At 42.6% G+C, this 13,355-nt stretch overlaps 1 protein-coding gene across 3 annotated transcripts in view; it reads right to left on the bottom strand.

Moving 5' to 3' along the window:
• TEX11 (testis expressed 11) overlaps positions 1–13,355 on the bottom strand; it is a 1,293,291-nt gene that overhangs the window by 492,144 nt on the left and 787,792 nt on the right. The window lies entirely within an intron of this gene.

Below are 13,355 nucleotides of genomic sequence, written 5' to 3'. Positions count from 1 at the left end.
GCTGTCAATGTCCTTTGTGGAAACCTGAGCTTGGTAGTTGATTATATCATCCCTTAGAAGGGTGTAGTTACCTTGGATGATATTTTTGAACCAGAGTCCTCCTTTAAGGAGTTCATTATGTATTCCAAATTCTACGCATACTATTTTGTGGTTGGATTAACAATGCAGGCACTACACATGTGCCATTACATTGTTCACTCATATTGTTTTGGAACAGGTCTGACATATTACAGACCCTTGTGGTGCACTATTTCTTCCATGGCATTTCAGTTTGCAAAATCCAGTTATGTTTATGGAAGTGAGTTTGTACTCCTATATTTATACAGGTAAGGCATCATATGCGCAGAGTAAAAGAAAATAATGTCAACTAGGCTTGTAGGGGAAACAGATAAATGAAGATTGGAGGTTTGAAACTGGTATCTGCATGGAGAATGCTAAAAGGAGAGGTACAAGTAATCTGATTGATATTTTCAGGGGAGTAACCTATGGTGTGTACATTAGGAGATCCTTTTTAATGTGGATCTATAGTTCTGTCATTGATGTGGTGGTGTAATTGCTGCTTGTTATGTAACAGAAGGTATGACAGCTAGTTAGAGCTGTTGAGGATCAGCTCTGTTACACAGCAGCAGCTGACTGTATTGGAAAATAACTGTATTGTCATTCCTGTATGTATGAGGGCAGAGTGTTAAGGCCTCTGCACATAAACCAGAACCTAGCAGATAATGCAAGAAAACACTGTTAAAGCTTACACTGGGTCCAGAAACACTCACCTTCAAATAGATATTCTTACTGTACACTCCTGCCACAGGTGGGATTTCTCTAAAAACAGATGTCATCCTAATCTTCTTATTGTTTTGGCAAGTACCATGATTGGTTACCACAACATACCTGCTTCCAGTTCCTCCTTTCCTCTGCATTTTGTTTGGTCACACCAACCACCTGCATGTCCTTGGTCACCACATACATGAATCTTATCTTAGTCCTTCCTCTTACATGCCAGCTCCATCCTTAGCATCTGTTTCCAAATATACCCACCATCCCTCCTAAGCACATGTCCAAAGCAATGCAATCTCAACTCTCTGGCCTTGTCTATAAGCCATACAACCTGAGCTGACACTCTAATATACTGATTACTAATCCTGTCCATCCTCAGCACACCCAATGCAAATTTTAACAGCTAGAACTCTGCCAGCTCCTGTTATGACTCCTGTATTTTTGTCAGTGCCACCTTCTCCAAACCATGTAACATAGCTGTTCTCACTACACTCTTGTAGAACTTCCCTTTCAGCGTTATTGGTACCAGTCTGTCACTAACCACTCCTGACACACTTCTACACCCACTCCACCCTGCATGCACCGTCTTCTTCACCTCCTTTCCATGCTCACTGTTACTCTGAACTTTTGCTCCCAAGTATTTAAAATCATACACCTTTGCAAACTGTACTTCCTGCAGTCTCACCATTCCTCTATCCTCGTCATTCACACACACATATTCTGTCTTAGGTCTTACACCATTCATTACTGTCCTCTGTATAGCATAACTCCATCTCTCCATGGTCTCCTAATATGTTCCCTACCGTCAATATAGATCACAATGTCATCCGTAAACATCATAGACCATTGGGACTCCTGTGTGTTCTTCTGTGTTAACCTGTCCATCAGCACTGCAATGAGATGACATGATGTTTGTGCATACAGTAAAAGGAATGTCACTGTTGTCTGTCTTATATTGCATGAGGTGACATCTACCTGTCTGCCAGGCCAGTGTGTGCCCATGGCCTGTTGTGAGGAATACATATCCAATAAACTGATATAACTGATGACATCAGCAGTGTCTGTTGAAGACATGAGGATGGTGTCCCATAGGCTGCTGTAAAATGTCCACCAACAGCTCACACACACACACACACACACACACACACACACACACACACACACACACACACACACACACACACACACACACACACCAACTTGACTGCAGTGAGATTAGAACCCCTGCTTATCTACATTTAGAGACTACAGAACACTGTACTTAATGCATGCACCATGGCACAAGTCTGGCTTTAACAGGACTGAAGCTGATCTTATAGTAGATGACATCAACAGGCCCTGCAGGGGACAAAAGGTTACAGGGTCACTACAAATGAATGATTCTGCAAGCACAAAAACAATGCAAAGCTATGCCATTTTCCAAGGAAGTGTTGGATGCACACTCCCACTCTTCTTCACAGAGACACACACACACACACACACACACACACACACACTACAGTGGGAACCAAACCCCTACCCTATTCAACTGCACAGACTGCAGAACACAGTTTTTAACGCAAGGCCATTACACAAGTCTGACTTTAACAAGACTACATGTGAACTTGTAGTAGATGACATTGTCAAGAGATATAGGGAACACCGGCTTGGGAGGTCTGCATAGGCACATCACTCCTTAGTGTCATCTGAGGCTAGTACACTAACAGTAGTATACTGTTTAGAAGCTATAGCTGTGTCATAACACAAGTCTCTTATTGAGCATATTTGGATGTTTGACTTTGGCAGTGCAAGCCTGTGAGCACAACTATATGGCCATTTCCATGAGGGAGCACACAACATTATATACCATAGGAGATTACTAGGCTATCGACCAGAGGTCATTTTAAGCTGAGCCGTTTCAACCCAATATAATACCGTAGAACTACTATCGACCAGAGGTCATTTTAAGCTGAGAAGTTTTAACCCAATGTAATATCGTAGAACTACTAGTCAATGCCCAAGATTGCATTTAGTGATGACTGCCCATGTCCAAGAGGGTTGTGGGTGCTACCCTGGTAAAAATTTACGGTGCCCCATTCACTTGTCCAGGTTCCTCTTTAACAGTGTCATAGCGGTTGTGATGTCCCTGCACTGGCCCAGTAATCAAGGATCCTCAATCCTCACCACTAGCACCAGTGAGGGATGTACACATTGGGAGGATGACAAGTACACAAACAGTAAAGTACAATTTCCCTTAAGAGCACACAGAGATCACAGTCAGTCTGGGGCTGATTTCTCCCTTTCTCTCCAGATTCCCAATAAGACTCCCACTGGCACAGCTATAAGGTTAAGATCTCAGCTGAACGGTCAAGCCAAAACCTCCTCTGTCCAACCAGTGCTTCATGTCCCTGCCCAAGTACCTGACACACACACTGAGATTTGATTTATATACAAACACAGACATTACTGGGAAATGAAGGCTGGCACAGGTTTACTAGCTATGCCCCTTCTGCCCAAACTAAAAGGTAGTTCTCAGTGCCACCAACCAGCTCTTTATCAGCTACTAGAAGGCCCTTAACAAAGGGTGACCAGTCCTACTGTGTAATATTACTATTATCCAAATGGTGTGCCCAGCAGCAAGGCTAATGCAGTGGCCTATACAGTGTCACCAAATACATATGCAAGTATTCCAAGAACTTAACTATCTCTAAGCAAACCAGCCACAATTAAAATGTTTAAATATATTTAATAATAAAGGAACAAGACAATACTCAATAACTCAACACAGTGACTACAGCATTCTGAATCACAGGAAATATTTTAAAACAACACTGCAGGACATTCTCAAATAAATACAAAAAACATCTAAACTAATCTTTACAATATTCCTATCTATATCTAACAGAGATTACTGTACCCTGATTACTTACTATTAGCAAGGCAAGTGCTGATGATAGGAAGTTTCCAGGTCCAAAGACAAATACAAAATGCACAGTCTCTGAGTTCCCAAATTAATATCAAAACATTACTGCTGGGTCAGCTGGATGACATCACTCTTTTGTCACCTGCCTTCAGTTCCCAGACTAACAGAAACTAACATCTCTGTGTCAAAAAGACTTCTCTCTCAGATGTGCAGCTGTTAGGAAGTCACAGAGCAATAAAAACACTTTATATTTGAAACCTAGCAATTATTTATGTTTCAAGATGCTAGGAAAAAGTTCTAGCTCTACACATTCTGTCTCCTTCAGTGAAACTGAGAGATAAACAAAACTGTAAAACATTGTTCTTTTTGAGTAGGGTACACTGTGGTTACATTCTTGAAGCTCAGCACATAACATACAGTTCAACCCACTTCTGCACCAGTAGTTTAATATAAGCATAACATATAGTTATCTTACATGTGTAAGACAAGCATATGAATCACATTAATATTCACAAATGGCATATGAATATTTACAAAATTCCAGATAGCTGGGCTGGCAGTGTCACATTTCTATATAAATCATATTAATATTTTCAAGTTACCTATAATTATTTATAAAATTTCAGATAGCTGGAGTGGCACTATATCCCTGGTGTCACAGAGGTGTTCTGTTTCACATGAATTGGTAGCCTGTGCCAATGATGTGGCAGTTGCTGGGAGATAAATATGTCCCTCCAGCAAGTCCTATTTAAGTCACAGGCCAAATTTAAGTCCCTGGAATGGGTAGCCCATGGCCCATTTGATTTATGGATATGGATAAGTTTATTAGCTTTGGGTCCTGGGTTGCTCTGTAGGCCAGACACAAGTCTCCCCTTAAAAGTTTATATGATACAGTACAGTGACAGGGACTTTAATCTTTGTTTTGTGTTAGATGTAAGTATTGCAGAATTAAGGAGACCCTGTGGTTGTACTGATTGTTGCTGAGGTGGTTGTGAGGACACACATAGATGGTTACATTTCTGCACAGATAGTTGTCTTGTTCTGTCTGTCTCAATAGATGGGTTATCAGATCTGACCAGATATGATCTTGATGCTTTTTTTTTCCCTAAGTGCTTGGATTCAGGCCTTTGGCTCCTCCCTACCTATAATTCATTCCAGCTTGCCCCTAGATTACCTCAGATCAAGTTTTCCTGCTTGTACCTAGTATTCCTTCTGCTGGACACAACACAAACTCATCAAAAACTATGTAAATTGAACATAAGAGCTGAACAGCTCCAGGCTGCCAATAAGACAAGGTCCAACTGATCAGTCAAAGGGCACAAAAAAGGGCAATTTTGGAAGAGGGACACAAGAGGGTCGGGGAGTGTTGAGCCAGACAGAGCAAGACAACATGGACCTAGTGTTAAAGTACATACCTTTCATATCGGAGGTCGTTTTTTCCATCTGACTCAACAGATGGACAGATTCCCTAGCTACTATATAATTCTGGGAGGTCTCATGGAAGGATATTCTTAAGTATGGTGCAACTGAAAGAAGCAAGGGATCAAGACTGTACATCTAGTTTGGAATGTGACACAAAAATATGAACAGTAGACCAAGTAGCCACAGTACAGATCTCATCTAATAGTACTCTGACAAAGTAAGCAGTGGATGTAGCCACCACCCCAAGCTGAATGAGTTTTGGGATTGTGCAGTAAAGATAAACCATTTTCCTTATAAACAAAGGAGATGCAGTTGAAGAGTCACCTGTGCAAATTGACTTTAGAAACTCTCTGACCCAATTTGGCATTAGAAAAGGAGAGAAAAAGTTGATCTGTTTTCCTAATGTCATTGGTAAGATGCAAATAAAATCTGAGTTGCCTATGAACATTCATCAGATGTAAAGTATACTCTCCTTTCTTGGAAAAAATTGGAAGGAGAACTGGTATCACCCGGGTAAAATTTGCTTCCAGAGCCACTTTACGCATAAAATGTGGATCGATGCGCATTTATGAAAATAACAGGTAAGGAGGTCTGCAAGATAAGGAAGGAATTTTAGTTCAGCTGAAGATGCTGGTTCAAACGTGGACCTATTTAGGGCTTGAAGCATATTAGTAATAGCCAAAGGAGGAACTGGATCCCTGATTGGAGGTCTGAGAAGGAAATCTCCTTTTAAAAAAAACGTGGACATCTTTAAAGAGGCAACAGTAGTTGACATGGCTGTTAAGTGTAACTTGATGGTCAAGAAACTGGTGCATTTGTGAAACAAACCCACTAAGAAATCTAATATGGAAGGTAATGGAAGGTAATGGAGCTGAGAAAGGATCCAAACCTTTAGAAACCCATATGGCAAATCTTTTCAATTTGCTAAGGTAAACCTTCCTTATGTTAGTTTTTTTTTTTTTTTTTTAGACGACAGAATGTGTATAACTGGAGTAGACAGCCTGGGGGTCTACGGCCACCATTACAACTGAAGGAACCATGCAGTCAATTTTAGGGTCTATGTCTTGATGAGGCTGACGGAATGGGTGTAGCAAAAGGTCTGCACATGGATCCAGCACCCAGTTAAGGTGTTTTAGATGAGGTCACAGGAAGGGAAACCAAACCTGTCAGGCCCAAAATAATGCAAAGAGAATTACTGTTGTCTTGCGCCGCATGGCTTTTTGAAGAAAGCTGATCAGAGGAAAAGTAGGAAAGGAATATAGAAGATCTGGGAGCCAAATGTGCACTAGAGTATCCCTTGGTGACTGTCCCTATTGGAAAAGTAGCTGCTACATTTGTTTAGGTGGGAGGCATAAAGATCACAGCAAGGTTTGCCCCACCAGACCAGGGAGGATCTGGAGTGTTCAAGGTTCTTTTTGATTCTGAAAAAGACCAGGGATCTTAAGCCCATTCTGGACCTAAGCCACCTCAACCAATTTGTAAAACAGACAAAGTTCTGGATGGATGATACTGACTGACTGAGGAACCACCTGTGGGGCAGAATAAGCCTACTCAGTTTGTCTGCCAAAAGACTGGAAGACCCCAGCATATGACCTGCCACCAGAAGGCATTGGGAAGACATTATCTACTGCCACACCCTTATGACTTCCTGGCATAATGGTTAAGAAGAGGTTCTCCCCTTGCTTGAAAATATTCCAGACCACTGCCACTGTCTATCTGGATGGATATTACGCCCTTGGGGAGACAGTCCTGGAAGGCTTGAGATGACAGGACTGCTGTCATCTTCATGACATTGATGTGAAGTCTGGCACTTGTCACTGACCATGTGCCTTGAACCAACTTCCCTATATAACACTCCCCCACCCCAGAAGGAAGGTGTCAGTGGTCACAGTGGCTACTGGGGATGGTAGGGGTGAAAGGTCAACTCTGTGTCACTTTTGGTGAAGTCAGGGAATGATGAATATGGTTCCTGCAGACTGATGTGAGACAAAGTGGGAAATAAAGGGGGTGGTGCAGTACTAAACATTCTACAGATAGAGCTCACTGCAGAACTCATGTGTACAATCTTGCCTGTGGTACTAGTTGTGTACAGCCACTGACCTCAGCAAGCATAGAGTCAATCTTGCTGGAGGGTTCAGTTAAGAAAGGGCCTCTCTGAAGCTTTCTGATGTAGGGATAGTATTCTGGATTTTGAAAGTCTGGCAATTTGTAAAGTAGAGTCTGAATCCTATGAACTCTATCACCTGTGACAGTGTCCACGGGCTTTTGACTAGGTTGACTGTAATTCCCAAGTAAGGGTCTAATTGGAGCAAGAAGTGCCTGCACTGGAGAAACAGATCCCTGGTCGATGTGGTGAGGAGCCAGTCATTTAAATATGGGAATGCTTGGAACCTCTGCAACCTGAGCTACGCTGTGACAATTTCCATGCATTTGTGAACACCCTGGGGGCTGTGGTGAGACCAAAGGTCAGCGTTCTGAACTGAAAATGACTGGCTCCTAGACAGAGATGGAGAAATCTCCTGGACTGTCTTGCTATCTTCATATGGCAGTAGGTGTCCTGGAGATCTACCTAGCACATCTGACCATCCTTCCTCAGAATAGGCAGAATGGACTGAACTATGACTATCTAGAATGTTGTTTCACAAATTGATTGAGGTGGCTTGGGTCCAGAATGGGCCTACAATCTCTGGTCTTTTTTCAGAATCAAAAAGAACTTTGAAGAGACTCCAGATCCTCCCTGGTCTGGTGGGGTTTTTTTTGGTGACTCATTTTTTAGCAGCTTTACTACTATTGTTGGTGTGAATTCTCTCTGATTAGGTGGAATATCAAGTTTTTTTCCTTCTTCAGGTGGAAAAACAAAGGGAATAATATAACCTCTGATGATTATTTTCTACATCCATGAATCTTGACTGATGGCCAGCCAGGCGTGAGGGTGCAGGGATAAGCACCCTCTGACAGTCTCCAGAGTGTGGCAGTGAAACAGCCCTTCTGGAGCACTGAAAGAGTTTCTCCATAAATGGACCTTGAAACCCTTAATTCTGCAGTCTGCCTCTGCACCTAGGGCAATGTCCATTAAAGTTATAACCCCCTCTGCCTGGGTAGGGTCTATCAACAGAAGTGTGTTGACCAGTACCCTGGGACTATCAAAACCATTGCTTCTTTCCAACTTTTTGTTCTGGGAAAAGTTCCTTTGGGGGTGGAGAAACATATGTCTATGGCAGACACGATCTTGCCCTCCTGTTCGCTTCTGGTAAGTGTGCCTTTAACCTTTGGTCTAAAGAGTGTTGAAACATTAAAGGGCACATTAATGAAAGAGGTCTTGAAGCTTTCTGCGAAGTTGCAGTCATGCATCCAGGTATGCTGACCAGCAGCAATGCCAGTACCTGCTGCACTTGCCATGCCATCGGCTGCACTGGAAAGAAGTTACACGGATACTTTGGCCATAGACTGTAGGGTAGACAGCTGTGACTTCACTTATTTTTGGATGACAGCAGGCAGGTTTCCCAAGAAAGATTTTGACAGTTTTTAGTTAGATCCCTCTGTCAAAAAGTCAAATGAGTCAGATAATTCAGCACAATGTTAGTGAAGCATGAGTTGATTTCCCAAATCTGTCCAGCTTCCTTGACTCCCTGCTGGAGGAGGGGGTGAAGAGATGTGCTGTCCACTGTGTACTTATTTTTAGTGGCTACTGTAACCAACATGGCATCCACCTGGAGACCCTTGCTCCAGTGGGATTTGTTCCTAGGGGCAACCAACATTTTGTACGGTTTCCATGGAAAAGGCTCCAGCATATCAGATTCCTTTCAGGGTCACTGAGAAACCATGTCAATCAACTCATCAGTAATAGGGGCCCATTCAGGAGGGACCTAAACCAGACCCAAAAGCCTCGAGGAATTCTGACTCTTTTGGTGAGGAGACTTCAGTGGACCAACCCTTTCTCTGCCTCATCAATTCTAGAATATCTCTGAAGGAGATACCTTCTAAAAGAGATTTTGGGGATCACTCCCTTCCTTAAAATCGGTATCCTCAGTGGCAGACTCTGGAGATGGCCTCCTCTTCTGGGACCTTTTCCTATAGCCCTCTTGTGAGAACTTCATGAGAAGAGTTGGAATCAGAGGGAGAACATGCCAGGCAACAACCCTCAGGACTTAGACAGACTGACTGTCCCTATCAAAGAGGATGAGCGGATACAGGACAGAATCCGAGGATGAGCGGATACAGGACAGAATCCAAGAGGTCTAAGGATGGAACCAAGTGGGAATGAGACATCTCCTCTGTTTACCTGGCAAGGGCCCTCTCAAAAGCCTCAAAAGATGAAGCCAAAATAAGGGCCGAGGTTGCACCCCTGTTACCCGAAGAGACCATAGAAGGAATGTCGCCTGCCCTGATTCAACTCAGCTCTGAGGCACCTAAGGGAAGAAATGGCTCTGAACATTTTAGAGTTGACCTTAACACCTGAGCCCTGACCCAGATGCTTCAGCTATGAAATCCATCTCAATTCAACACAGCCAAAGTGATTTGAAAGGGTCAAGAAAACATTTAGAGTTGAAGTCAAACGTGCTGTTGATTTTAACATGGGTGCCTCATGAGGATGTTTCAGTATTGTGGGCACTGGATCCAAAGGTCATACTGGTAAAGGAGAGATTATGGGTAGGATTGTAGGGACCATACAGTTTGGAGGACCCCAAATTCAATATGAGTTGGAAGAAACTTCTGCATAATCTTGCCAATGTCAGCTCCCGAAAGGCACCTCGATGATCGAAAGAACCAGAAGGAAGATGCCACAGAAAGTGGTCTGGGTGAATGGTGCAGCCTATCCTGCAGAATGGGAGAATGAGGACTATCCAGCTATTAAGAAAAATGGCAAGGTGGAGTTGGGGAAAGGATCCAAAATCTCCCTCCCATACACAGATCTTCACCACTGTGCCAGGCAGACCTGATGACTCTCGAGACCTTTTCTCTTTTTCCTTTTCTTTACTCCTCTCTTTTTCTTCCTCTTTCTCTTTGCTGACTGTCATCTTCTCTGACATTTTACAGAAAAGAAACGGAACCTCAGAAGTTGAAGATGTAGGAACTCCCACTTGGGCAGGGAGAAGGCCCTTAACAATTGGTTTGTTTCAACAACTGGCAAGTGCTCTAACACAGAAAAGACATAGATATAGCTATAACAAAGCCCAATTGTTTGTTTTTTTGGGTTTTTTGTAGGTGAGGGAAGGCAGAAAATAAAAACTACTGAAACCGCTACCTAAAAAAGGTAACTATCACAATGTTAAAGTAGAAAATCTCAATATATAAATTGTGAAACACCAATTGTTGAAAAGTATGAGGATGGAATACAGAACAAATGCACTTCTTTAGCCATCACAGAACACTGGCATTGTCAATCTGGAGCAACAGACTGTCCTTTTTTTTTTTTGAAAGGATCCCAGCATTTTATTGTTCCCGTCCCGCCATCTCTGTTTTACTCCATTTGCCAGGAGGTGAAAGGGAATCCTTGTTTAACTTCTTTAAGGGAGAAGAGGATTTAGGAGATTTGCAATGGGGGACCTGAAAATAAGACACTCCCTGAATTCATTTCCTTTGCTCATCAAATTTTTTGAGGACCTGAGTAACAGAAAGGCCAAACAAACCCACCTTATCTAAAGTAGAATTTTAAAAAAAAGTTATGAACTCATCATAATGTTAAATCTGAGTCATTGACTTCATTCATCTTCAACCTGTGCTTTCGGATTTGAGAATCAGATCTGACTCAGCCATATACTAAAGCTCTAGGATCTCAACTCTGAGCTCTTTCCCTATCCATAATGCCCTGCTCTTCCTCTCATCCCCTCAAATTGAGTTTGCTGCTAAAAACACGTGCAATGCCTCCAACATAACTACCTTCATAGAAAATGATATATATGGGTCCATGTCAGACGGACGAAACCTCAGTTAACAGACGACCACATCAACGAGATGACTTTGCTGGCAGAATGAATCCCCAACAACGGTGAGTAGTGCAGACTGGGAGTTAGTCCCATTCCCTCACTGTAGTGCGATCTCGGAGTTGGTATATTTAAGTAGGGGGTGTGGGGGGTGCAGGGGGGCTTGCCCCCCCCTGCTATACATGTTTTAATGTGGTTTTCGAGTGTATTACGGAAAAGGGAATGTATTCCGTTCTGTAATACATTAACTTATCGTTGTTGGGGATTCGTCCCGTCGGCGATGTCATCTCGATGTGGTCTTCAGTTAACTGAGCTTTCATCCATCTGACATGGACCTATAAATATATATATATATATATACACATATATACAAAAAGGAAGGAAGGTAGAAAGTGCTTCAGGCGCTCAACAGGTGAAAATGAATGCTGTCAGGCCATCCACCAAGCCTTACATTTTATGGAAGGGGGATGGGATGGAGGGAAGGTTGAAGATGAATGAAGTCAAAAACTCAGATGTAACGTTATGGTGCATACTCAACTTCTTTATCTGAAGTTGTTGATTTCATTCAAATCTTCAACCTGTGGGACAGAGTTCCCAGCTACAGTAATCTCAGGAAGCCCTCATGGAAGGATATTCCGGAGTACCGCAGAATCAAAGGATGTCCTTTTCTGGAGATGATGTTCAATTTGTAAAGAGATATAAAGGTATGAATACTTGCCCAAGTGGCAGCTGCACAGATAACATCAATGGAAACTCTGGTCCAAAAAGCTGAAGATGTTGACACAGATCTAGTAGAATGGGCCTTAATTTGGAAAGGTAATGAAAGTCCTCTAGAAGAATACACAAGAGAGAGACAGTTGGAGATCAAGTTGGCCAACATGACTTTGGAAACAGGTTTGCCCACATTAGACTTTGAAAATGACGCGAAAATCTGATTAGACTTTCTGAAATGTTTTGTGCAGTCTTAAATAAAAATGTAATTGTCTATGTACATCCAGCATATGAAATTTATACTCTCTCTTGTTTTGAAAATTGGGAAATAAAACTGGAAGACTGATGACCCGACTGACGTTAGCTTCAGAAGTAACCTTGGGGCAAGAAGGAAGGATTAGTAAGCAGAGTAACTCTGTCTTTGTGAAAGATCAAAAAAGGTGGCTTGGATGATAGGTTTTGAAGTTCAGACATCCTCTTAACAGAGATGATGGCCAGTAAGAAGACAGTTTTCCAAGATAATTATTTCAAATCAATTTTTGATGCAGGCTCAAAGGGAGATGTAACCAAAGCTTGCAAAACCATGGTGAGAGTCCCAAGGGGAAGTGGGATTTTTGATATGTGGATGTAGCAGAAAAGTATCCTTCAAAAGGGTTTTGCACAGTTTAGAAGAAGCCAAAGAAGATGAGTTTTCTCCAATGTGAAAATTGGAAATGGTTGCCAATTGAACTTTCACAGCAGAGAAACTAGCTCAGTTATGGAAAATGGAGGCCAGAAAATCCAAGATGGCAGGAAGAGGTGCCATAAAGGGATATAAATGGTGTTGCTGGGCCCAAATAGAAAACCTTTTCCATTTGCTATTGTATATATTTCTGATGGAAGGTTTATGTACTGCGATCAATATATTTTTGACTGGGGTGAAAGCCCAGGAGTTCTAGCCATCATTAAAATTGGAGCAACCAAGCAGTCAGTTTCAGGCTCGCAAGACCTGGGTGGGTCTGTCCTGATGGATGGGACAGAAGATCTGGAACGGGATCAAGAGTCCACAGCAGACAAACCAGGTCAGACCAAAGGGAGGGAAAACCAAGGCCAAAGGGGGGGAAATAAGAATACTTTACACTTCAACCTCTGGACTTTCTGTAGAAACTTGGGAATGAGAGGAAGAGGGTGATAAGTGTAAAGCAGACCGAGGGGCCAAGCATGGACTACAGCATCTCTTGTTTACTGCCCTGAGTAGGGATCAGGGTGAAGAACGTGCTGCATTTTGCATTGGAAGGACAGGCAGAGAGATCACAGCAAGGTTGACCCCATTTTTGAAAAATCATGCTCGCCACTGAAGTATTGAGAGACCATTCATGAGGCATCAGAATGGTTTTGCTGAGCTTGTCCGCAAGGATGTTTCACCTCCCCAGAATGCACATTGCCACTAGAAAGCAGTTGGAAGAGCTCACCCACTGCCATAATCTCATGGCTTCTTGACATAACGGGCAAGACTCGGTTCCTCCCTGTTTGTTGATATACTAGACAATAGACATGTTGTCTGTTTGAAATACAATAGTCCTAACAGGGAGAGAGGAATGAAGTGCTTGAAATGCCAGAAGCATCTCTCTCATTTCCAGCAC

The sequence above is a fragment of the Protopterus annectens genome, chromosome 15.part0 (assembly GCF_019279795.1).
Source record: "Protopterus annectens isolate FY-2018-M chromosome 15.part0, PAN1.0, whole genome shotgun sequence".
NCBI classification, from domain to species: Eukaryota; Metazoa; Chordata; order Ceratodontiformes; family Protopteridae; genus Protopterus; species Protopterus annectens.
This window is presented reverse-complemented; position numbering and strand designations above follow the sequence as displayed.